The following is a 24,072-nucleotide window of genomic DNA, read 5'->3' as shown; positions in this document are numbered from 1 at the left end:
AAGTAATTAAAATTTAAACCAATGCAAGTGTGATTTAAAAAGAATACCTATAAAAGTATTAGATGCAGCTTACTCATATGAGCTATTTTTAGAACAGGCCCGTGGGCAACTCATGTGAACCTGGCGGGCTACCTGGTGCCCATGGGCACCATGTTGGTGACCCCAGAAATAAATAGTAAATATAGCAACTTTTCCATTTTTGTTTGTCTTAGTAGACAATGTAATTACAGAAAAGTCAAGCTTTAAATTAGAAAACTATTGAATCTTTTTGTTCATTTTTTTTTCTTAAAAGATCCTAACGGGTGTAATTTTTGCTAAGCTAAGCTAAAAGTGCCTGTACCAGGCCTGGAGATGAGTTGAATGGATATTGAAAAAATGGTTAAACTGAACTATTTTACTCTATGAGAGTTATAAAATGAGCCTATTTCCAATGAAAAAGTGTGTTATGGAAATTACCATCAGGTACCAGATTATGTTCTGGTATCACTGGTTATTAGAGATGGGCAATACCAAACATTTTTAATTCGATACGATATTGATACCTTTTGTTCAAATTTTTTGCGATAATGATACCGATATCAATACCACTTATTATTTAAAATATTAATGTATTGTTTTTAAAAATAATGTTAATTTAGAAAAAAATCATTACATGTAAACACACACACACACACACACACACACACACAAAACTATATATATATATATATATATATATAAATATATATATATATATATATATATATATATATATATATATATATAAATAAATAACTGTAGTGTGTCTGGGTGATATATATATACATACACGCACACACATTCATATTGTATATACACACGCAGCATGCACAAACATACTCTATATACACACTGCACAGATATATACAAACATCCTTTCTTTATTCTCAATCCCCTAATAGTAACGGAAGAGAAAGAAAGTCCTGATTTATTATCATAAAGCAGTTATTGAACTGAACTGAATTGAATTGAAAGAGAGGGAGAGAGAGAGGTTTGCCTCCTATAATGTCTAATGTCGGGCAGAGGGAGACTGAGTGGAGGAACACTGGGCAGCTTGTTTTTGTTCCGCTTCTTTATAAGTTTCTGGGTGTGTTGTCTGTAAGTGTTTATAAAGGCTGCTTGTTTTGTTGCTGTGTATGACTTTCTTATCACAAATATTGCTTGTGCAACGCTTTTTAGGCTGATGAGCACCACAACACGCTGCGTTATGTCTCCATCATCTCATTCCTTAATGCAGAAGTGTGCGACTTGCATGTGTTTACTGTAAGTTATCTGAAAGACACATGATCGCTCACGTCAAGTTCCGTCTCAAGTCTCGCCATTTAGTTATGCAGAAATTATTAAAATATAGTTAAAATATTGATACTACAAAAAAGTATCGATACCTAGTAAAAATCTTTTGAGTATTGATATATCGATACTTGAGCATCGATGTGCAAATCCCTACTGGTTATAACACTATCAGCTAGAAAGTGATAGTATAACTGACAATTGTCTGCTTTATATATATATATATATATATATATATATATATATATATATATATATATATATATATATATATATATATATATATATTACAGGGCTTAACATTAACTTTCTTGACCACCAGCCACTGTGGCTATCAGTTTTCCAACATTACTAGCCACTCGCCATTTTCACTAGCCACAATTTTATTGTTGGGAAAATATATTTTATACATATAAATATGACTTTGACATGCTAAAATTACTTGATTTAGAGTTTGCGTTATCTCTAGATGCCTCCTCATTCATTTAACTTTTTGTGTGTAGTGTATGAGCTTGCTCAATAATCATGAGCAAATGGGTCAGGGTTTCATATATTACAATTAGTTTTCATAATTTTCAAAACCCAAAATGAAGGATTTACCCAATTTATCTCTGACCACACCATAAATAAACAGTTAATTATTTCTTAGCCACAAATTTTAAATGTGTGAAAACATGCAAAATATAGCTGAACACTATACTTTTTATGTAACAAAACATATGAACAGTCATATGTCCTGGCTAAAGGTCCCAGATCACCAGTTAACTACACATAAATGGGGAGTTATTCTCTCATTAAAGCAATGTTATTGTAAAAAAATTATTATTAAACCATATTAATGCAAAAGAAAGCAGGTAAAAAAACATACTGTGTGATAATGAAAGGATGATCACACACCCATGGTTAATGATAGACCCATAAATTATCTTTGTTAAAGAATGGTTAAACCGAAAGCAACTGGCGCTGCTTACAATAAGTCAACTCTGGAACTCTTGAAAGCAGCAAGACTGTATGTGCATGTTCCTCCCTTTTTGTTCAGTCTATTTGAAAGAGAATCGATCGCAACAGTTGTGTTTCTAGACGACACAGTTGCTACACAAAAAGAAACTGGAGCGGGCACGCGTTATAAACAGTCGCGCGCATCACCTCAACTGCGCGAGTGATTATCCTCTCAATCGGTATTCACCTGCTTTGCTCGCGCGAAGTTGCGAACGCAATTATTTTTGTCAGTCGTGTTGCTTCTCGATCGCCTGTGCATGCATATTGGACCATCCTTATTGTCGAACCCTGCTTTTAAGAATTATTATCTGGGAAAATTATTTTCAACCAGCCAAAGTGGCTAGTGGGAGTGTCTGAAATCTACCCGCATTTGGCAGGTGTTAATGTAAAGCCCTGTGTGTGTGTATATATATATATATATATATATATATATATATATATATATATATATATATATATATATATATATATATATATATATATATATATATATATATATATGTATATTATTTATTTATTTATTGTTAATATTTATTTATTTATTTGCTTGTTTATTTACTTATTCTTTTTTTTATTTTTTGCTGCACATAAAAGGTTCCTAAGAGCACAGTGACCCCCATAATCCTCAAATGGAAGATGTTTGGGATGACAAGAACCCTTCTCTAGCTGGCCAAAATGAGCTATTGGTGGAGAAGAGCCTTAGTGAGAGAGAAAAAGAAAAAGATCACTGTGGTTAAGCTCTAAAGATGTAGTTTGGAGATGGAAGAAAGTTCTAGAAAGTCAAGGCAACCATCTCTGCAACCCTTCACCAGTCAAGGTTTTATGGCAAAGTGGCCCTACACAAGAAAGTGTGTATAGAGTTTGTTAAAAAAAAAAAAAAAAAAAAAAAAAAAAAACACCTGAGGAACTCCAAGATGGTGATAAGTCTCTGGTCTGATAAGACCAAGACAGAACTTTTTGGTATTAATTGTAAGCTGTATGCGTGGAGCAAGCCAAGCACTGCTCATCATCTGTCCAATACAGTTCCAATAGTGAAGCGTGGTTCTGGCAGCATCATGCTGTGGGGGTGTTTTTTGAGCTGCTGGGATGGGATGACTAGTGGCATTTGAGGGGAAGATGAGTATAGAGATATGCTTGTTTGAAACCTTTACCAGAGTGCTCAGGACCTCAGACTGGGCCGAAAGTGTACTTTCCAACAAGATAATGACCCATAAGCACACAGCTAAAATAACAAACGAATGGCTTCACAACAACTTTGTGACTGTTTTTGAATGGCCCAGCCAGAGCCCTGACTTAAACCCAATTGAGAATCTCTGGAGTAACCTAAAAACGGCTGTCCACAAATGTTTACCATCCAAACAGAACTGAAGAAAAACTGCAAAGCAGAGGATCATCAAATCCTTTGAGTTCTCTATGGAATAATGAATCCAAAAGCCATTGAGATAGATAGATAGATAGATAGATAGATAGATAGATAGATAGATAGATAGATAGATAGATAGATAGATAGATAGATAGATAGATAGATAGATAGATAGATAGATAGATAGATAGATAGATAGATAGATTTTGCTTCATTATACTAGATATATTTGATTAATCAAGAGTGATCTTCCTACCTGTTTGTCTTTGCTAATACTGTGATATCATTGAGCTGATCTGGGATTATAGCACATGGGCTGATGGGAAATGGCCGTTTGAGGCTAAGCTGTGAATAAAACAGTGTGATGCATCAAACCCTGATGCTTGAGCACAAGCCTCATGCTGATACTTCAGCAATTTTCTCCCCATGAAAGCCAATGTTTTGTTCTCAACTCCTGACAGGCCTGGACTTATTATAGGAAATATTTATATTAATGGAGACAGATGGAGGGCAAAGGGAATATGAGTGAATAAAAGCTTTATGGTGCAGTTAGAAAATTTGGAAACATACGAACACATATTTGTATAACTTGCACAGAGCCAAGCTTTAATGGACGGTAACTATTTGAAAGCATTGGCTACATTTAAGTGTGGCTAATAAAAAGGAAAACTTCTTGTGTCAAGAAAAGTTCTTACGGCAAAAACGTTTGTATAATTAGTTTTTATTATATTTGGATTACATTCAAACTGGCTGTTGTTTTGCTGTTTAAACAGTAGGTTTCAGATCTCAGAGAAGTTAACAAAAGGGCGAGATCAGGGATGGGCAAACTTGATCCTAGAGGGCCGATGTCCCTGCAGAGTTTTGTTCCAACAGTAGTCAAACACACCTGAACATGCTAATCATTGTCTTTAAGATCCCAAGAAATCTATAAGCAGGTGTGTTTGATTAGGGTTGGAGCTACACTGTGCAGGACACCGGCCCTCCAGGACCGAGTTTGCCCACCCCTGGGCTAGATCATGTATTATTATTATTATTATTATTATTATTATTATTATTATTATTTTTATTATTATTATTATTAGTAGTAGTAGTAGTAAATAAAGGCTGAACTCTACTTCTGCTTCGAGTGATCAGTGTGGCCCATAGCGTCTGCCTTGTGCATAGTCGTGCATTTATACTTCTGCGTGCTGTTTGTGTTGCTCTGCAATAACACTTCCGAATTGATTTGTAAGCTTTCAGATCCAGCTATGACTGCCGAGGACGAAAGCAGGGGTGGAGCGTTCGTCCCTGGACAGGGCCAACCTGGGGGTGGTGGGGGGGATGGTGGGTGAACGTCTGTTGATACCTGCAACCAAATGAATTAAATGAAAGGACAGCTTATATCTTCCTTGTGTGTCGTGGCTATTGGTTTGAACTAATTGTGATGATTGACATGGCATTTGGTCCTGGTAGAAATACAGCTAAAAGCTACATTTCTGAAGTTCAGTTTGTAGGTATTATTTTTATTTACAAGATTAATTCAGTTCAATTAATCTTTATTTCTAAACGCCTTTACAATCTAGACTGTGTCAAAGCAGCTTAACATAGAAGATTATAATAGATTGAAACTCTGTCAGTTTTCATAGTTTAAGTTTAGTTCAGTCAAGTAAGCCTTAAGTAAGTATGTACGTTTTTTTTGTGTCACCTCATTCTAATTTGTGTCCATCATACATGTTGAATCACTGATATGTGTTGGCTTGTCACAGCTCTACCAGAAAGACCAGGGAGATAATTATGATAATGCATTACGTTTATTGATGAGTACTATTTAAAAGAAAGTATCATTTAATAAAACATATGATTTCTTTGGTGGAAGCCCCATCCTTAGCTTGATTTGGAAGCTTTTAGATTCATCTATAACTGTCGAGGAACCTGGGGGTGTCGGGGAGGATGGTGGGTGAACGTCTTTGTTGATACCTGCAACCAAATGAATGAAATGAAAGGACTGCTTAAATCTTCCTTGTGTCTCTTGGCTATTGGTTGGAACCAATTGTGGTGATTGACGTGGTATTAGGTATTCATTGTGTCTCGTGGCTATTGGTTGAAACTAATTGTGATGAGTGACATGGCATTAGGTCCTGGTAGAACTACTGCTAAAAGCTACTTTTCTAAAGTTCAATTTTTAGGTTTATTTTATTTTCAAGATTAATTCAATTCATCTTTATTTCTAAAACGCTTTTACAATCTAGACTCTGTCAAAGCAGCTTAACATAGAATATTATAGTAGATTGAAACTGTGTCAATTCAGTTTTCAGAGCTTAAGTTCAGTTTGGTTCAGTGTGGTTTAATTTTCACTGCTGAGAGTCCAAGCACTTAACAGCAAGTCCATTGATGCGCATCTCCACAAGTCCTGAACTATGCAAGCCAATGGCGACAGCGGTGAGGAACAAACTTCACCAATTGACGAAAGAGAAGGAAAAAAAGATCTTAGGTGAACTATCAGTTCTGCTTTCAGTAGCATAGCTAGTTCAGCCACTGGGTGTCAAGCTTACTGCATCTTTTAACTTTGGCAGATTGATGTAAATCTGTGGGCATGTTGACAAAACCTAATTATGATGTGCACATCCAACAACCAACCTGAAACTCATACTTTCAAACCTAATAAATCTGCTCTCTACTCCCACAAAGCATCAAACGACCAGATACAGATCATTTTACAGCACATTACCTTGCTCTTAATTGCAATCAGTAAATAATTGTTCTAGGAGGTGTCAGTGCATCTTCTGAAGGCAGGAATTATGACAGGTTGCGTAGCGAGCGTAATCATTACGCATTTCAATCAGTCTTTTCTCAAGCCACCTTAATCAGCAGTTTAACTAGAACCTTGGGCCCCTCCAGCCATAAATCAGGAGCCACCGGGAGCCTTAATTCCACACGTAGACGCAGTAGATTCTCTGACCTCCACATGGTCTTATAAAAGACCCAATGTCACCCGCTCTTTCACTGAGTGAGAGGGAATGAGTTTGGTTGCAGTAATTTCTGGAAAGTTGACAAGTTTATTGTGTTGTGATCTTGTGCGGCCTGACAGATGAAATGACACAGAGGCTGTAAAGCACCCGTGTGGAGGTTTTTCTGCTCACCTTGTTAAGGTCGAGCTGAACGAGAAAAGGCTGCGTCTTCGAGTGCGACTGCTCTGAGAAACCTCCCAATGTTCTCCAACCTTTGACAAATCGTCAAGTGTGACATATTGTGAATCCTGTCTAGAGATGAAATGAATGCTTTTATGAGAGCCTTTCAAATAGACGTTGCGCATTTGACTTTGATGAAAGTGAGATGGTTCTACTTCATATAAAAATCACAGTTTTACACTCGCTCTATGGATTGAAGAATGTTGTTTTTTGTAGCATAAAATAAATATTTGATTGGTTGAAATGCACAACTTAAGGGTTTACATTTGATAGAGTAGTTTACTCCTAAAATGCACTCACTGTTTACTCACTATTAAGGGATTTTAAACCTTTCCTATGGTTTCTTTCTTTTATTGAACACAGAGGGAAGATGTACAGTATTGAGAGCTGAAAACCTAAAACTATTGACATCCGTAGTAGGAAAAACAGATACTATGGAACTATAGACCAATTACCATGTTTGTAAACGTTTAGGATGCGTGCACAGGGAGGTGGAAGAAAAAAAAAACAGGAGCGCTAGCATTTACAGCAAGGGAATGACATCCGATGCGGTACAGAGTTTGTTGTTGTCTTAGAAATAAGTTCAATTGATTACATATTATACTTATTATTTACATAATGCTTTCAGCGTATTATAACAGCTTGTCACCCAGCAGTGATAAGCACAGTGATTCAGCAAAATTAACGTTAAAGTGAGCGGCGTTCGTCTAACAGGTCCATTTGCGATAGCACCCTCCCAATAAATATTGGATAAGACGAAATGGCCAAGCTTCCAGCCCCAAATATACAATACCATTGAAGCTCCAAGTGATTTTACAAGAGTGTGGTCACGTGCAAGAAATAATGTTCCATAATTACCAGATTCAACACTTTAGTGCTAAAAACCAAGGTTCTGCTTAGCCAAAGACAAGGAAAGTAGACGGAACTGTACAATGCCTGGGTAATCATCAACAAAGCAAAACGACTGCATTCTGACAGAGAACTACACCTGTACGGCAGGGTTTGTGAACTTACACATAGAGGTAAAGTTGGTTTTATGTTCACACATTCAGACTTTCTCCTTAATAATATAATTTCATAAAAGATATATTTGCAAAATCTAAATAGCGAGATCATATTAGCAGCCAATGACTATCAAAGTACAACATTGTTCACAGTCAGATAAACAGTGTTAATGTTGTTTTCAAGTCACGCTTACAGGTTATTTGAGACCGAATATTCCAATATAGGGATCATGTCACAAGTTGTCACTGAATGAATGTGTGAATATAAAATCAACTTTACCTTAATAACTTACACTTTCACGTTTCATTCTTAGCATTCTGTGTCCACCGTTTAATTAACCATATGTAACTGTTTTTGCTGAAATCATTACTGCAATCAAAAATGATTGATGTGTATGATTCAGCATAGCGTGAACTTACCTGATATAACATGAGAACTGCAGAGTCCAGTATTTTTTATTAGGTCGTCACTTCATTTAGCTCCCTTTTAGCCAAAGACGTCTGCAGTTGGCATTAAAGCAGTGTGGTGTACAGTAAAAGTTAAGTTTTCTATTTTTGGACTTTCGGATTTGGCATCCTACCGCACAAAATGACATGTTTACTATTGCAGCTTGTTTTGTTTTTTTTTTGCAACCGTGTGACATCATGTGTGATGTAGGTTGGTTATTGGTCTATTGGTTACAAGATTCCGGCTTTCTTCAAAATATCTTTGTGATCAACTGGAGAATCTTCAGATTTGAAACAACTGAAGAAAGAGTAAATGATAACGTATTTTCAATTATCCCTTTACATTTGTAACCTAAAATGTAACACTCCTTAATGTTTTTCCTAATTCTGCATGCCATGCTTCAATATGCTACTATAAAGTTTAAAAAAAGTAATCCAAAACACGGCTGTCAACAGTGACCAGCATTACATCATAATAGTATCTTTAGTTTTTTTTTTTCTTTCTTTCTTTCTCTTTTTAGGTTATATTTCATAAACAACTTTTTTAGAAGAAGCTTGCACATTTCAACAACTCCATTCATCATTGACAATCAGTCTATTTTTCAATCAGTATAAGACCAAACCCCTATCAATAATCATGTTTTTCCTACCTCCATTACCTCTCGAACTCTTTGACTCTTATTAATTCAATCTCTACTTTTTTCTTTTTAAATAATTATATTTTATTGGATTTTTCAAGAACAACCACCATATATATGTGTATGTGTTTCTTTGTGGTTGTTCTTGAAAAATCCAATAAAATATAATTATTTAAAAAGAAAAAAGTAGAGATTAAATTTGTTGTTGACGTCAAATTCTCAATTCTTTGCCAAATCAAAGATTTTCCTACCGTCCAAAAGTCGCAGCAGAAATTGACTATTATTAGACCAGGCATAATTTTTTCAATCTTCTATTGTCTAATTTTGGTGAGCCTGTGCGAACTGTAGCCTCAGTTTCCTGTTATTAGCTGAAAGGAGTGGCACTTCTGTGGTCTTCTACTGCTGTAGCTTATCTGCCTCAAGGTTCAACGAGTTGTGCTTTCAGAGATGCTTTTTGCATACCTCAGTTGAAACGAGTGGTTATTTGAGTTACTGTTGTCTTTCAATCAGCTCGAACCATTTTCCTCTGACCTCTGGCATAAAGAAGACATTTGCACTCACAGAACTGCTGTTCACTGGATATTTTCTCTTTTTTGGATTATTCCCTGTAAACCCTAGAGATGGTTGTGCGTTAAAATCCCAGTAGATCAGCAGTTTCTGAAATGGTCAGACCAGCCCGTATGGCACCAACAACCATGCCACGTTCAAAGTCACTCAAATGACCTTTCTTCCCCATTCTGATGCTCAGTATGATCTGCAGCAGGTTGTCTTGACCATGTCTACATGCCTAAATGAATTGAGTTGCTGTTATGTGATTGGTTGATCAGAAATTTTCATTAACAAAGAGTTTGACAATATTAAAGTGGTCGGTAAGTGTGTATATATATATATATATATATATATATATATATATATATATATATATATATATATATATATATATATATATATATATATATATATATATATATATATATAGCTCAGCATATATAAGTACACTCCTAACAAATCTCTCTTTTGAATTCATATTTTAATAGGAAGCTATACAATGTTATATGTGTGCATGTACATCAGATTAGTCAGTGCTACAGCCAAGTCTGGAGCTTATCTGATAAAAAAAAAAAAAAAAAACTTATGATAACGGTGCAAAAACTAGTACACCCTCATTTATGTTGCAGAAAAAAATTAAATTACAATTTACAAAAATAGGAAAAATCAGCTGAAATTAGCTGAAATTTTAAGGTTGTAGTTTTTGCAATATTTTGTTTGAATTTAATTGTATAATTTTTTTCTATTTTTAAAACTGTATGAAATTTCTTTAAATTTCTAAATATGTTAGGTGAAAAAATAATATTATTTAATATTAATTTAATATTTAATATTAATAATATTATTTTAATAAATATATCTGTTTATTAAGTTTTGTTTAAATGCATCAAAATACATTGCCTATATTCACTGAATAATGGATGAAATTATTCATTTTTAAAATGAGGTGTACTCAATTATGTTGAGCACTGTATATAGAATATGTTGTGACACTTCATTTATATTCACAATTTATATCCACACATTTTACTCAAGGCCTCATAGAGTGTCTGATGCACACTTCGGTTTTGTTTTGTTTTTTTGCACATTACCAAAGTAGTCATATTCTGAAGCAAAGCAACTGATTGCAACCTGACTTTGCCCATGAAAACAAGTCATAATATGATATTTTTCTTGAATAAAATGGATCATCATTGTGATTTACATAAATAGGTCTGTGTGTGTCTATATGTATATATGAATCAATCTGATTGACGGATGGTGGCCAACAGGGTACGTTTATATCTCTCATGCAAGCCAATGGTGTTTTTATGAGGCTGAGAGCCGTTATACTCAACTGAATGTACTTTATCTGAAAAAGGGCGTGAGGTAATGGGCCGGTGCAAACCCCTGATGGAAATATTTCAGAATAATAGCTTTTAAGGGGAAGATTTACTGTGTGCCAAAATGGATCAGATATTTGGCACAAATACTTTTCCTCAATCACTGTCAGCACTTTTCTCCGTGGCATGTCAACTGAGCGGGGGGAAGAAAAAAAAAATATGGTGAAATGTAATGTCCTGTGGTGGAAAAATGATCACTTTCAAGCACAATGTTTCTCCACTTTGTTTAACAGATTATAATGTAAGAGCATCTTGCTGTAGATGCTGAGTCAGATGCTCGAGTAGCCGCCAGAACACTTTCCTCCATTCTCATAAATGCATTTGCCTTTACAATAAATACCACGACAAGGCCATTACTACTCTTACAGGTGAGAGAAAAGAGCAGCCAGTGCCAAACTGCCAAGCAATTACACGGTGAGATTTGAAAACACATCTCATAAATTAACACAACCATCATTCATTATAATTAAGGGTTCAGCTAACTGGAGCTCTTATCTCTTTATTTAAGGTCAGGTTTGTGTTATGCTTCACTGTGTTTTTACTTTATGTGTCTATGTTTTTTGTGTTTCTATTCAGTTTAGTTTTGTTAACCTTGTTGATTTATAATTAGTCACACCTGTGCCTCATTTAGTTCCCTTGTTTGTAGATGGATGTCCTGTTTTGTTCAGTTCTGTGTTGGACAGTGGCTGTGTCCAATATTGTCTACTACTCAGTAAGTACTGCATTTGACTTTAAACGTACTCGGCCATTAGAAATGTTCAATACCAGGGATGTCAAACTCAAATCCTGGATGGCCGGAGCCCTGCACAGTTTCGTTGTAACCCTGCTCCAATACACTTAAGCTGCGGTCACACCAGAGTTTGAGTTTGCGAAAAGGGACAGGATTAAACAAGATGATTAGACATTTAAAAAGTGTGCGATTGCTCCATATTTTAAATTTCTGTCCAGAAAGGTCATGTTTTGATCCTCGATTGGTCTCACGCAGTCAAGTGATGCGATTTCGCAGGTCAGAGTTCACCAAACTTGAACTTTGCACCGCAGCAACCTGCAAAACTTAATGCAAGACCCCGCGTTTCTGGTCTGAAGCATTCGCGTGCATATGAATGAAAGTCTATGGCAGGAAAAGTCCAGTGTGACCGCAGCTTTACCTGTAGGTTTCAAGCAAGCCTAAAGGACTCAATTGGTTTAATCAGGTGTGTTTAGAACTAAACTGTGCAGGGCTGCGGCCCTCCAGGAATTGAGTTTTACATCCCTGTTCTATACAGTATGAATGTAGGCCTTATGAAAAAACCTTGGATGTACTACATCTGCCATTTTGTCATGTCATCACGTGACTTACCCATGTGAGTTACAATTTAACCCTGCAGAAAAATCCAGCTTAAACCAGCCTAGGCTGGTTGGCTGGTTTTAGCTGGTCGAACAGGCTGGTTTTAGAGGGGTTTTGGCCATTTCCAGGCTGGTTCCCAGCCATTTCCAGCCTGGTCTTAGCTGGTCAGGCTGGAAACTGACCAGCTAAATCCAGCTAAAACCAGCTTGACCAGCCTGGTTTAAGCTGGACATAGCTGGTTTTGGCTGGGCTCCCAGCCTGGCTAGGCTGGTCAAGCTGGTTTTAACTGGTCATCTTCCAGCCTGACCAGCTAAGACCAGGCTGGAAATGGCTGGAAACCAGCCTGGAAATGGCCAAAACCCCTCTAAAACCAGCCTGGTCGACCAGCTAAAACCAGCCAACCAGCCTAGGCTGGTTTAAGCTGGATTTTTCAGTAGGGAAGTTGTAAGTTCTAATTTAATTAATATTCAAAATTGAGTTTTTGAAAAAAACATACAATATACATGCTCTTTACCTTTTAAGATGGGAATTCCTTGAACAAGGACAGCAATAAATTGGGTCATTATGGCATCTAAAATGCTGAAATTCTTGTATTAAACAAACAGAGCATATACACATAACCAACGTCCAAAGACAGTGGCTGCGTCCAAAATCTAATTTTTCCATACTATATAATATGCTAAAATCAGTATGTGAGAAGTACCCGGATGACCTACTACTTACGGTGAGATTCTGAAGGGCTCATCCTGCAGTCCTTTGAGTCCTAGTTCCCCAGTATAGTGAAAGAGATACTATAATGCCAGTGACCACCATCTTTCAGATGAGACATTTATGAGATGTTGTTTTTAATTTTTTTGCAATTCAATAACTTATTTGAAATAAAATCCACATGACGATAGCTCCCTGAGTTTTCCTAAATATGTGTATATATTTTTTTAACATTGTTATTTTATTAAAATTATAAAACACAAACAAGCTACGTATTTCTACCTTTAATTACAATAGCAGTCAACATGACTGCATGTATTTTAGTGTCTGCTACTGAAATGCCAGTGATGTTAAATATGTATGCCTCTGTTGCCTAACAACTTCCCGCTAACAAGATTATTTTGTTGTTGGCAAAAACAAAACTTGACTACAGATATGTCGTTGAAAACAGCATATTCAAGTGAAATAAAAGTGAGCTGTGGACATTTGTGGGCGTTCTAGTAGCCCAACTGTACCAAAAAGATTATATTTTTAGGGTGATGGGTAAAATACAAAATAAACATTCAAAGTTACTTTTAATATCTCAATAGAAGTTTTGACCCTAGCCTGTGCCTCATTTAGTTCCCTTGTTTGTAGATAGACGTCCTGTTTTGTTCAGTTCTGTGTTGGACATTGGCTCCGAAAATCGCTTGCTACTCAGTAAGTACTGCATTTGAACTTAAACGTATTATTCGGCCTTTAGAATACGTTCTATACAGTATGAATGTGAGCAGTATGAATGGAACTTGGACGTACTACATCCGCCATTTTGTCATGATCATATGACCTATCGACATGAGTTACAATTTAAGTTGTGCTATAATTTATGTAGTATTCAAAATTGAGTTTTTGAAAAAACATACAATGCTCAGTGAAAAATACAAAACACATGCTCTTTACCTTTTAAGATGGGCGTTCCTTGAACAAAGACAGCAATAAATTGGATCATCATGGCATCTAAAATTGTGAATTTCTTGTAGTAAACAACAGAGCTTACATATAAATATTACCAACGTCCAAAGACAATGGCTGCATCCAAAATCGCATTCTTCCATACTACATAGTACGCTAAAATCAGTACGGGGATCTACTACCCGGATCTACTACCTACGGTGTATAATTATTTTGCTTATGTGTATTTCAGAGTACATTTTGAGAGTTAAGCCGAGAGCAGCATAAGAGCAGAACTCATTAATATTCATTGCCCCTCCAAATAAGGTAAAAACTGAGCTTTCTTTAGGGCCAATGGGCTATATAGGTCTTTCTTTTTGAATAATCCCACCCATGTGCATCCAGTGAACTGTCTTGCCATTATAAACTTGACTCGTGGGACTCACGCAGACATTAAATTAAATTTCTTTGTTTCTATGCCATTACTTTAAAATACAAACATTAATTTAGACAAATTAATGACATTTAGACATTAATTTTAACAAGCAATAGAGTTTCAGCACTTCTTTTTTTAATGCCCCTTTGTTTTAAATTTTATAAACAACTAAATATATGCTTAGGTAACTGACTATACTGTATTTTGAGGTAATTACATTACCTATGCTGTGAAAGGAACCATATGAAATTAAAGTCACGTTAACTGAATTTTTCAGTTGCCTGAAAAGCATTTATGGCCCGTTCCTTGGGTTCTAAATGGGCTGTAAAACCATTTCTGGAGATTTATGTAAGCTGTATAAGTCCCCAAGAAATCAAAACTAGCCATATTGATTTTGCTAGCTCACATGGCTAGTTTTGTGGTGAGCAATTCATCTGTGCATGTTTGCCCTTCTAATCTTGAATTTAAATCTAAAAATGCACTTACTGTTTGTTTTCAGTTTAATTCTCAGTTTACGCCTGTCTGGGAGATTGGGCGTGGCTAACATACTTAACCATGTTCCTCCAACTGTCAGTTTTGACAACAAACAAAAATGGTGAGCAGGTGGAGTCAGTTAGGTTGTAATAACTAACCCCAAACCATTTTCCTTGTGTTTCAGAATGAAATGCCTACTTTACTACATCCAATCAGCTCACTGTAGAAAAACAAGCTACGCCCACAAGTTGCATTTACCTAAGCCACATTCATAAAAAAATATATATAAATACTTTTGCTGTATGTTCAAACTACTTATTGAACCAACAAAATTCGTACAATTTTGGGACAAATCAATTGTTTTATTTTTAATCCAATTAAATTTGTAAAAACACTTGTTTGCTTAATTAAAATGTTGCGACAACATGACTGAATTGTGAGGAACCCAGAATTTTTTCAAGCATGTTTTACACAGTGGATGTCCTTCCAACTGCAACACATCACTGGGAAACACTCTCATTCACACACATACAGACAATTTAGCTTACCCAATTCACCTATAGCGCATGTCTTTGGACTTGTGGGGGAAACTGGAGCACTCAGAGACGCAAACATTGGGAGAACATGCAAACTACACACAGAAATGCAAACTGACCCAGCTGAAGCTTGAACCAGTGAATCGATCGTGCAACCCACTGCGCCAGTTTGACGCCCAATAGCACACTTCATATGTGGTGAATTCCCTATAAAAAAGTAGCGTCTCATAACTTACTGCAAAAGTAAAAGCATCTCAAAAATAACGAGTGAATGTTATCAGTCGAAGTGCAGAAGGCTGAATGGCGCAGAGGGGTCTCTGAGAGACTGTGTGCAGCGGGAGGAGAAGGGTGTACGACTCAAGACCAGGCACTTAGACATAAATAATTGACAGGACAGAGTCAGTGTCACTGTTTTGCTGCTTGGAGAGAGAAGAAGCCTGTCAGTTGTGACAGTGAGGTAAAAAGAGTGAGAGAGGGGTCAGAGCTGCAGTCTCAAGAGAGACTGCAGACCAGCCAGAACGTGCTTTAGCCACGCATTGCAGAGACAATGGAAGATTATTTCTGATGTCTCATGGTGGGTTTTCTAAAGAGTGATGAAATCTCAGATCGAGACGCTAAGACATGAATGAATGACTCACTTTAATCAATCAATCAATCAATCAATCAATCAATCAATCAATCAATTAATCAATCAACCAACCAACCAATCAATAAATCAATGTTATCATCCACTCACCCTCTTGTCGATCCAAATCTTAAAGACACTGATTCATCTTCTTAACAAAAATATTAAAAGTTTAATTCAAAATTAAAACGTTTTTACTGTAAATTTTAGAGTCATTCATCAAGGGTAATTTTTTATAACAACACATAACTTATTAAATATAGTTTGGAAAAAGGAATTTATTTTTATTACTTATGTGTCTTTATTTTTTTATTAGAAAAATGTTTAGACTAACAACAGATTAATCAATCTTTTTCTATTGTATGAGATCACATCTTGACCAGACACACTTCCTCTTTTTTACTGTGCTGCATACATTTTTAAGAAACATGCTGACAAGATGGAAATAGCTAAATAAGTGTGGGGGCCTTTGTTTAATACAAAGTCTAGACATGTCACAAGTTGTCATGGTGCTTGTAGAAGTTGTGAAATATATTAAAGATGTACGTAATTGTTCAGTTCTGGTATGCAGAGAAGGGTTGCAGAAAGAGAAAGAGGAAGTATGTCTGGGGTACAAGAGCCAAAGGACTGCAGACTGATGAGTGACGTTACACCAAACTCCACCTGGCAATATTAGTTATGTATATATGCTACAATTTAAATTGCATATTTTAGTAAATAACCTAAATATTAACTCAAATAAGTCTTAAAAATAATTTTCATCATTGATCCTGACACCCTAAAGGTTTCTCAACAAATTAAGTTAAAGAACTATTTTATTAAATAATTATAAAATGATTTTTAGGATTATAAAATAAAAGTGTTGTTCACTTATTTCTGTAATGTCCTTTTGTTCAATCTTTTTTTAAATAAACTGCTTTTTTGAAAATGCTTTCATTATCCAAAATAATCTTCATCATTGTTTAATACTTAATCAAAACACCTTATTTTGGGTTTTTCACTAATATTTATTGGAAAGTCTTATATCTAATTGTAAATAAATGTAAAGCCCTTTTTAGCATATTCAATCAAGAAGTATTACCTTGGAGTGATGTATAAACTGCTAGAATGTATGCTTATTGCTCTGTATTTAATAGGCCTATTTATTTTTATGTTTATATTACCCTCTCGTTTCCCCTTATTTCTTTCATGCATTTGTGATAGATTTCATTCATAATTCTCCTATTGTTTAAAAACGAACTATAGTTTGTAGAGACTGTATTCTGTTTTATTTGTAAATCTTTTGTTGTTATAAAAAAATTAAATAAGATATTGATGATGACCCCATGTGATCGGTTATCATGACTGCAGCAATTTTGAGCCCCGAAGTGTCCAGCTGTCTGGCTTGAATGCTCCGCTTTCAACTCCGCCTGTGCTCGGCTAATCTCGTTGATCACCGGCTGCAGCTGTGCTTCATGTCAAGGTATTTGTTGTGTCATGTGATTCCCCATGTGTTGTGCTCCACGTGCTTCTATTTATGTCATGTGATTCCAATGTTCTGTTTTCCCGCCGTTTGTTAATGCCCATTAGTTCCACCTGTGTCATACCCCTGTAAGTATTCATCATTTCCTGTGTATTTATACCCCAAAGCTTTTTTGTTTCTTTGTCTTTCTTTTGGTATTGAAACGTCTACCTCTCTTTATAATACTGGCGAGTCGTGGTTCAGGTGTAAGTGAGAGTTTGTAAATAAATGTGATTTTGGTAGCTGTGTGTTTGTGAGTAAGCTAACGCGATTTCTTTCCTATAAAGCCTTGACTTTGTCAATACACGTAGGAGTCTTTTTGTATTTAAAACATTGTGTGAAATGGGTTAATGTCGAAGCAAAATTAATTGCTGTCCCATTTCTTTAAGTTTCATAAAAGTTCACATGAAAACAATTTTATCTGACCATAAAAAGGAGCTTAACATACTGTCACTTTGGTAATGAAGACAAACGCAGATTTGAAAAATGTTAAGGGTAGTTTTTTTTATAATTTTTTTTTTTTTACTTATTTTGTTTTGTTATTAATATTTGTGTTAATTGCGCACACATAAAGGCCTATTTGTTAAATTAGCAAAACCGACAGGAAATACTTTCTTTTTAAGTGCTGTCATTGATAGATATCTATCAACATGACTGGCAAATGTGTCTGGAAAAAATAGGTTTTCACAAATACTTGCTTCTCAGAAACATTAGGCTCATTTTAAATCCACTTTGAGTTCAGCTGACATCTTTTGAAAACAAAAGTTTTCTGGCTTAGTACCAAAGACTATAGAATACATTAGAAGGGACTTGCTCTGCTAATGAGTTGCTGCCTTCTGCGTTCAAACGCAAAAAAGATGACATCCGGAAGCTTGTGAATTCAGATTTGATGTCTGTTTAATTTTTATTGTCAGGAATATGTTGGAGTTAAGACCCATACCTCAGAAGACCACCGTGATTGGATGTTGCTACATTCAGAGGATGACACGTTTCACGTAAGTTTGAAATTAATTTGTATTTTACCATACTGTAGATAATCAGTAACATGAAAAAGAACACAATGCTGTAATTAAGTAAAAATATGAACTAAAAAGTTTTGCTTTGAGTGCATGCCATTTAAATATGAATTGGATATTTTTCATAATTAAAATGTGCATAATAAATTATGATATTTAGCCTTTACACGTTAAATGAATGCTATGTTTTACACAAAGAATTGGTAGATACAATTCAAAGATGTAGAAGATAAAACAAACAAACAAAAAAAATCTTGCTTTTAATCTGAAAATTTGTATAAATATCATATTTGCTCGGTTGCCTTAGTTTGTTCCCTATGGCATCCTCAGCTTCGCAGTTTGAAGCCGGTGTCGTACTGACAGGTTTTTGGCCTCTTCCCTGGGTTCTTTAGATTATGGATGGTGGCTCCAGAAGACAGTCAGGCGTAGCAGTCTGATGCTGTGACCTCACTGGACGGGCAGCAGGAGAGATCTGACCTCTGACTTAAACACCACATGCCGCCTGAAAGAAAATCCACTGCAAAGGTAAAGAGAGAAAATAAGTGTTTTCCACTTTCGAGAGAGGTCTTCAAAACAAATTGATCAAACCCTGAGCTACTATCATATACTGCAATGTGTCTCCAGCTTTTCTGCCTGTTTTCAGCTCCACAGCTACCACTGTAAAACTTTTTATAAACAGTATTGGAAGTTACACATTATAGTATGCAAAGGATTATATTACTTGCAGTAATGTAGTAATATAACACAAATAATACAGTATTGGTAATATTATACTCTTAAAATCTCAGTAAATCAAATTACAAATAATGCATTTGTAATGTAGTGATGTTCATAACCTTAGCTTTGATGGCTTGTTTCTACTGAGCAGTACAGTTCATTACAGTACAGAGTACAGCATGCATTTATGTCCATTTCAACTGTCAGAAGTTCAAATATAAACATGAAAACATGACTGAGCAAAACTATGATTTTCGTGCACATATTTTCAGGGAAGCATGCTGTGATCTGTTGTAAATTTTCTCTAAAGGCTAGAGAGGGCTTTCACGGAAACTCCAAATGGCCACAAAGAAATCCCGAAAGCCCCCATATCGTTGCATTATAAACAGAAAATTAGCTTTTAAATTAGCATTTTTAGCTTTCATTATTTTAAACACCGCACTGAAGTTATAAGGTGAGTTTGGAGTAAAACTAAGTTTTTATATGTGAAATTTCCAGTCTGATCTCACAAGGAAACGTAAGTATTTTCTGTTTTGACAGTTTAGTGGCTAATTCGTAGAAATTCATACGAGTTCAGTCATACGAAAATGTAAGATTTTAAAAATTACCCCTTTTAAAAAACCCCACCCCTGACCCCAACCGTCATTGGGTGATGAGCAAATCGTACTAAATTGTAAGAGTTACATCGTACAAATTCATACCAATAAGGAACTGGATCAAAACGTTACAAATTGACGTGAGATTGTTTCACATGTAGCATTTACACAAAGCCATAGTGAATTGAGAAGCTAAGCAAACAGCTGTGATTATCACTCAATTATCTTGATATTATTATCAAATTCCATTTTAAAACGATTTTTAAAATTGCTTATCAGTGAACAATGACTCTATGGCTGTAATAAATTCTGTTACATCTGAATGCACATGCTGGAGATTTACTGAAACCAGCTTTAAGTTGTGCTCACTTTGCACTTTTCTCACCATAGACTTCCATTCATATGCACGCAAATGTGTCAGACCGAAAACGGAAGCATGTGCGACAAGTTTTTTAGTTCGCTGCATTGCAAAGTTGAGATATAAGTTAGCATATTTAACATGCAAAGATCACCGACTGCCTAAAAGTATTCTGTAAATTCATTCACTGCAAGCTAATGCCACGCACATTTATTATGTGACCTGGACAGCATGGTCAGAAAGGTTTAGGACTCCAGTTTCAATATTTTCTTTGTTGACTTGTTGCAGTCTATAACATGTTGTATGCTGTATTGAAAAACAACATTTACACAGAGATGTTTAGTCACGTCTCGTTTATTTCTGTTAACAGATTTTTATTATACAGCATGCAGGTGGGCTTTTAGTCTGGAGGTACATTTACTTACTTATTTGCACATTTTGTTTTACTTACATTTTGTAGCAACACATTTTCTATGCATTTTACTCAGATTTATGTAATCTGATTAGCATTAGCTGCTTTTAGCGATCGATCTTTCCGGGTGTTTTTACTTCCGTGAGCATTATGAACAAGCGAAGGATCATTTGGTGATCATTTGTCAATCATATTACGTTTCTTAACTTGCTCTTCTCTTTCTGTGAGCCGTGACGCCATTGTCTCGAGCCTCAGTGTGGGAATGGATGTAAACGAATGCAGAGGAACATTTCTGCATGTGAAAGATGAAGCCAATGATTATACAACTGCAACATAATTCTGTTTGTATGTTGATTTAATGCAGTTTTGTGAAATTACATGGCGAAATATTGATAATTACATTATCAATGCTATGCAATTTGTCACTCTATTCATATAAGTTGCTATAAATACTGGAGAGTAGTGAAGTAGCTTATACAATTTAGCTTATATACTTTAGTTTTTTTACTTGCATTTTGCAACACTCTTTCTATGCATTTTTACACAGATTTATGTGATCTGATTAGCATTAGCTGCTTTTAGCGATCGCTCTTTCTGGGTGTTTTTACTTCCGTGAGCATTATGAACAAGCGAAAGATCATTTGCTGATCATTTGTCAGTCATATTACGTTTCTTAACTTGCTCTTCTCTTCCTGTGGGCCGTGACGTCATTGTCTCGAGCCTCAGTGTGGGAATGGCTGTAAACAAATGCAGAGGAACACTTCTACATGTGAAAGATGAAGCGAATGATTATACAACAATATATGCAATAAAATTTAGTTTGTATGTAGATTTAAAGCAGTTTTGTGAAATTACGTTGCAAAATATTGATAATTACATTAGTGATGCCAAGCAGTTTATCACTCTATTCATATAAATAGCTATAAATACTGGATTTCTGCAACATTAATCTGTACAGTAATGGAGTAGCTTGTACATTTTAGCGTATACATTGTATAGTTTATCTGTTTCCCTGTTTTGTTTTTAATTTACATTTGTAGTTAAATGTTAAAGTTGCACTGAAATGACTGAACTGTTGAATTTGCTAATATTATCAGAAATACTGTGAGAATTTAATTTTTTGATTGATATTTGAAAAAGAATACGTATTTTACAGGATGGCTAATAATTTTGCCCTCAATATATAAACTTTTATTTTATTTATTTTTTATTTTATTTTATTTATTTATTTATTTATTTATTTATTTATTTATTTATTTATTTATTTATTTTTATGTAATTTGTGTTGTGATTAATGATTTAGATTTTATTCTACTGTATGCCATTATTAATTTATTGTATTAATAATAATTAATAAATTATAATAATTAATAATTAATGTATTTATTTTTATTGAGCCACAGGTGGACAAAGTTATAATACATAAGTAAATTAAATAAATACATAAATAAATGCCATCAAATACTAAAATCCTGTCAGTTACTGAATGTTTTCGTAATGAATTCCATGATAAATGTCTTAATGAGTACATTAGCAACCTGTTTTAGGAACATATTTTTGTTTGCTTGATATACAGATGATTGGTGTGTGTGTCTGTGTAATAAAAAAAAACAGATTCTAAGACAATTCATATCTAACATTAAGCAAAAAAAAAAAAAGACTAAATGGAGAGTAGCTGTTATAATTATGTATATTAATAATTGATGTAATTATGTGCTTTCTCTGAGTCTCTGTGTGTGCAGTGTGTGAAATTTGTGCATATAATATACATTATAGAAATATATACATATAGAAATGTTTAGAAATGTGTTGAGAAAAATCCTCTCTGTGTTAAACAGAAAAAAACAAACAGGGTGGCTAATAATTCAGAGTTTAATAATTGACTTCAACTGCATGTGTCAACCAAAAACTGTACAGCCATTCATATGTTTGTCAAAAAAACACAATGCATTTCAATAGTGAAAATGAGCTGGATAGAGTGAGAATAAGCACATGTTGCTAACCAGTTTCAATCCTGCATTGCCAATGTGAGAACCACTGCTCCATTGTGTCTAGTGTATGATATTCGCACTACAGCCCTGAAAAAGGACAATGCTGTTGCGACTCATGTTCCTTAATTCTACAGCGAGTCTCCTGATGCACAAATCAGATTACAACACATATCAAATACACCCGACAAGTGAGTTGAAATGGTAATCAGATAGAGATGGATAGTAAATGTGATGGGGTCTTTGGTATAACAATACTACGCTTCGCCATAGGACTTTCTCATTATAGACATCTGTTTTTATTTATGCCAGCACATCACAGCGATTTTAGAGAACAAGGGAGATGCTTCCAAAAGATCTGCTATGCTTTTTAATCCTTTTTTGAGTGAGCTCCACTGAAGTGTGAACAGTATAAGGAAAAGGAAAAAGTTCTAAACCTTTAAGCACTAGTGAATTACATTAAAGATCCCATTGTGTTATTTGTAAGACACCCTGATTTGATCAAAAGTGAACAAAATTCAAGCATTAAGGTTTTTTTTATTATTAATATTAATATTACAACAATAATAACAATAATGTGTTTACTATTAGTAAAATACTAATAAAAATGTTAACCTTGAATATACACTCACTGGCCACTTTATTAGGTACACCGTACTAGTAGCAAGTCGTACCCCCTTGTGCCTTCATAACTGCCTTAATCCTTCGTGGTGTAGATTTAACAAGGTACTGGATATATTGCTCAGAGATTTTGGTTCATATTGACATTATAGCATCACAGTTGCTGCAGATTTGTCGGCTACACATCCATGATGCAAATCTCATGTTCCACCACATTCCAGATGTGCTCGATTGGATTGAGATCTGGTGACTGTGGAGGCCATTTGAGTACAGTGAACTCATTGTAATGTTCAAGAGATCCGTCTAGGATTATTTATGCTTTATGACATGGTGCGTTATCCTGCTGGAAGTAGCCATCAGAAGGTGGATACACTGGTCATAAAGCAATGGACATGGTTAGCAACAATACTTGTGTAGGCTGTGGTGATGACACGATGCTCAATAGGTACTGATAGCCTTAAAGTGTGCCAAAAAAATATTCTCCACACCATTACACCACAATCTGCCTGAACCATTGATAAAAGACAGGATGGATCCATGCTTTTATGTTGTAGATGCCAAATTCTGAGCCTACCATCTGAATTTCACAGCAGAAATTGAGACTCATCAGAGCAAGCAACGTTTTTCAATCTATTTTTCAATTTTGTTGAGCCTGTTTAAGTTAAATGCTCAGTTTCCTGTTGTTAGCTGACATAAGTAGCACCTGGTGTGGTATTCTGCTCCTGTAGCCCATCTGCTTTAATGTTTGAGGTGTTTTGCATTCAGAGATGCTCTTCTGCATACCTCGGTTGTAACGAGTGGTTATTTGAGTTACGGTTACCTTTCTATCAGCTCGAACCAGTCTGGCTATACTCCTCTCACCTCTGGCATTAACAAGGCTTTTGTGGCTTCAGAACTGCTGTTCACTGGATACATTCTCTTTTTTGAACTATTCTCTGTAAACCCTAGAGATAGTTGTGCATGAAAATTC

The 24,072-nt window shown here is 35.3% G+C and overlaps 1 protein-coding gene across 4 annotated transcripts in view; it reads left to right on the top strand.

Annotated features, from left to right (window-relative positions):
• naaladl2 (N-acetylated alpha-linked acidic dipeptidase like 2) overlaps positions 1-24,072 on the top strand; it is a 635,527-nt gene that overhangs the window by 16,035 nt on the left and 595,420 nt on the right. For 2 of the 4 annotated variants that reach the window (XM_073916357.1, XM_073916360.1), the window contains exons 1-3: positions 17,428-17,600; positions 18,309-18,389; positions 18,803-18,935. The gene's annotated coding sequence lies outside the window, so the exon portion shown is untranslated. Of the gene's footprint in view, positions 1-11,503; positions 11,570-17,243; positions 17,356-17,427; positions 17,601-18,308; positions 18,390-18,802; positions 18,936-24,072 lie in introns of those variants that run through there. The other 2 variants (XM_073916359.1, XM_073916358.1) reach the window with 2 other exon arrangements.

Source organism: Danio rerio, chromosome 11 (genome assembly GCF_049306965.1).
Source record: "Danio rerio strain Tuebingen ecotype United States chromosome 11, GRCz12tu, whole genome shotgun sequence".
Lineage (NCBI taxonomy): Eukaryota > Metazoa > Chordata > Actinopteri > Cypriniformes > Danionidae > Danio > Danio rerio.
The sequence above is the reverse complement of the archived record's forward strand: the minus strand, read 5'-3'. Positions and strand labels throughout refer to the sequence as shown.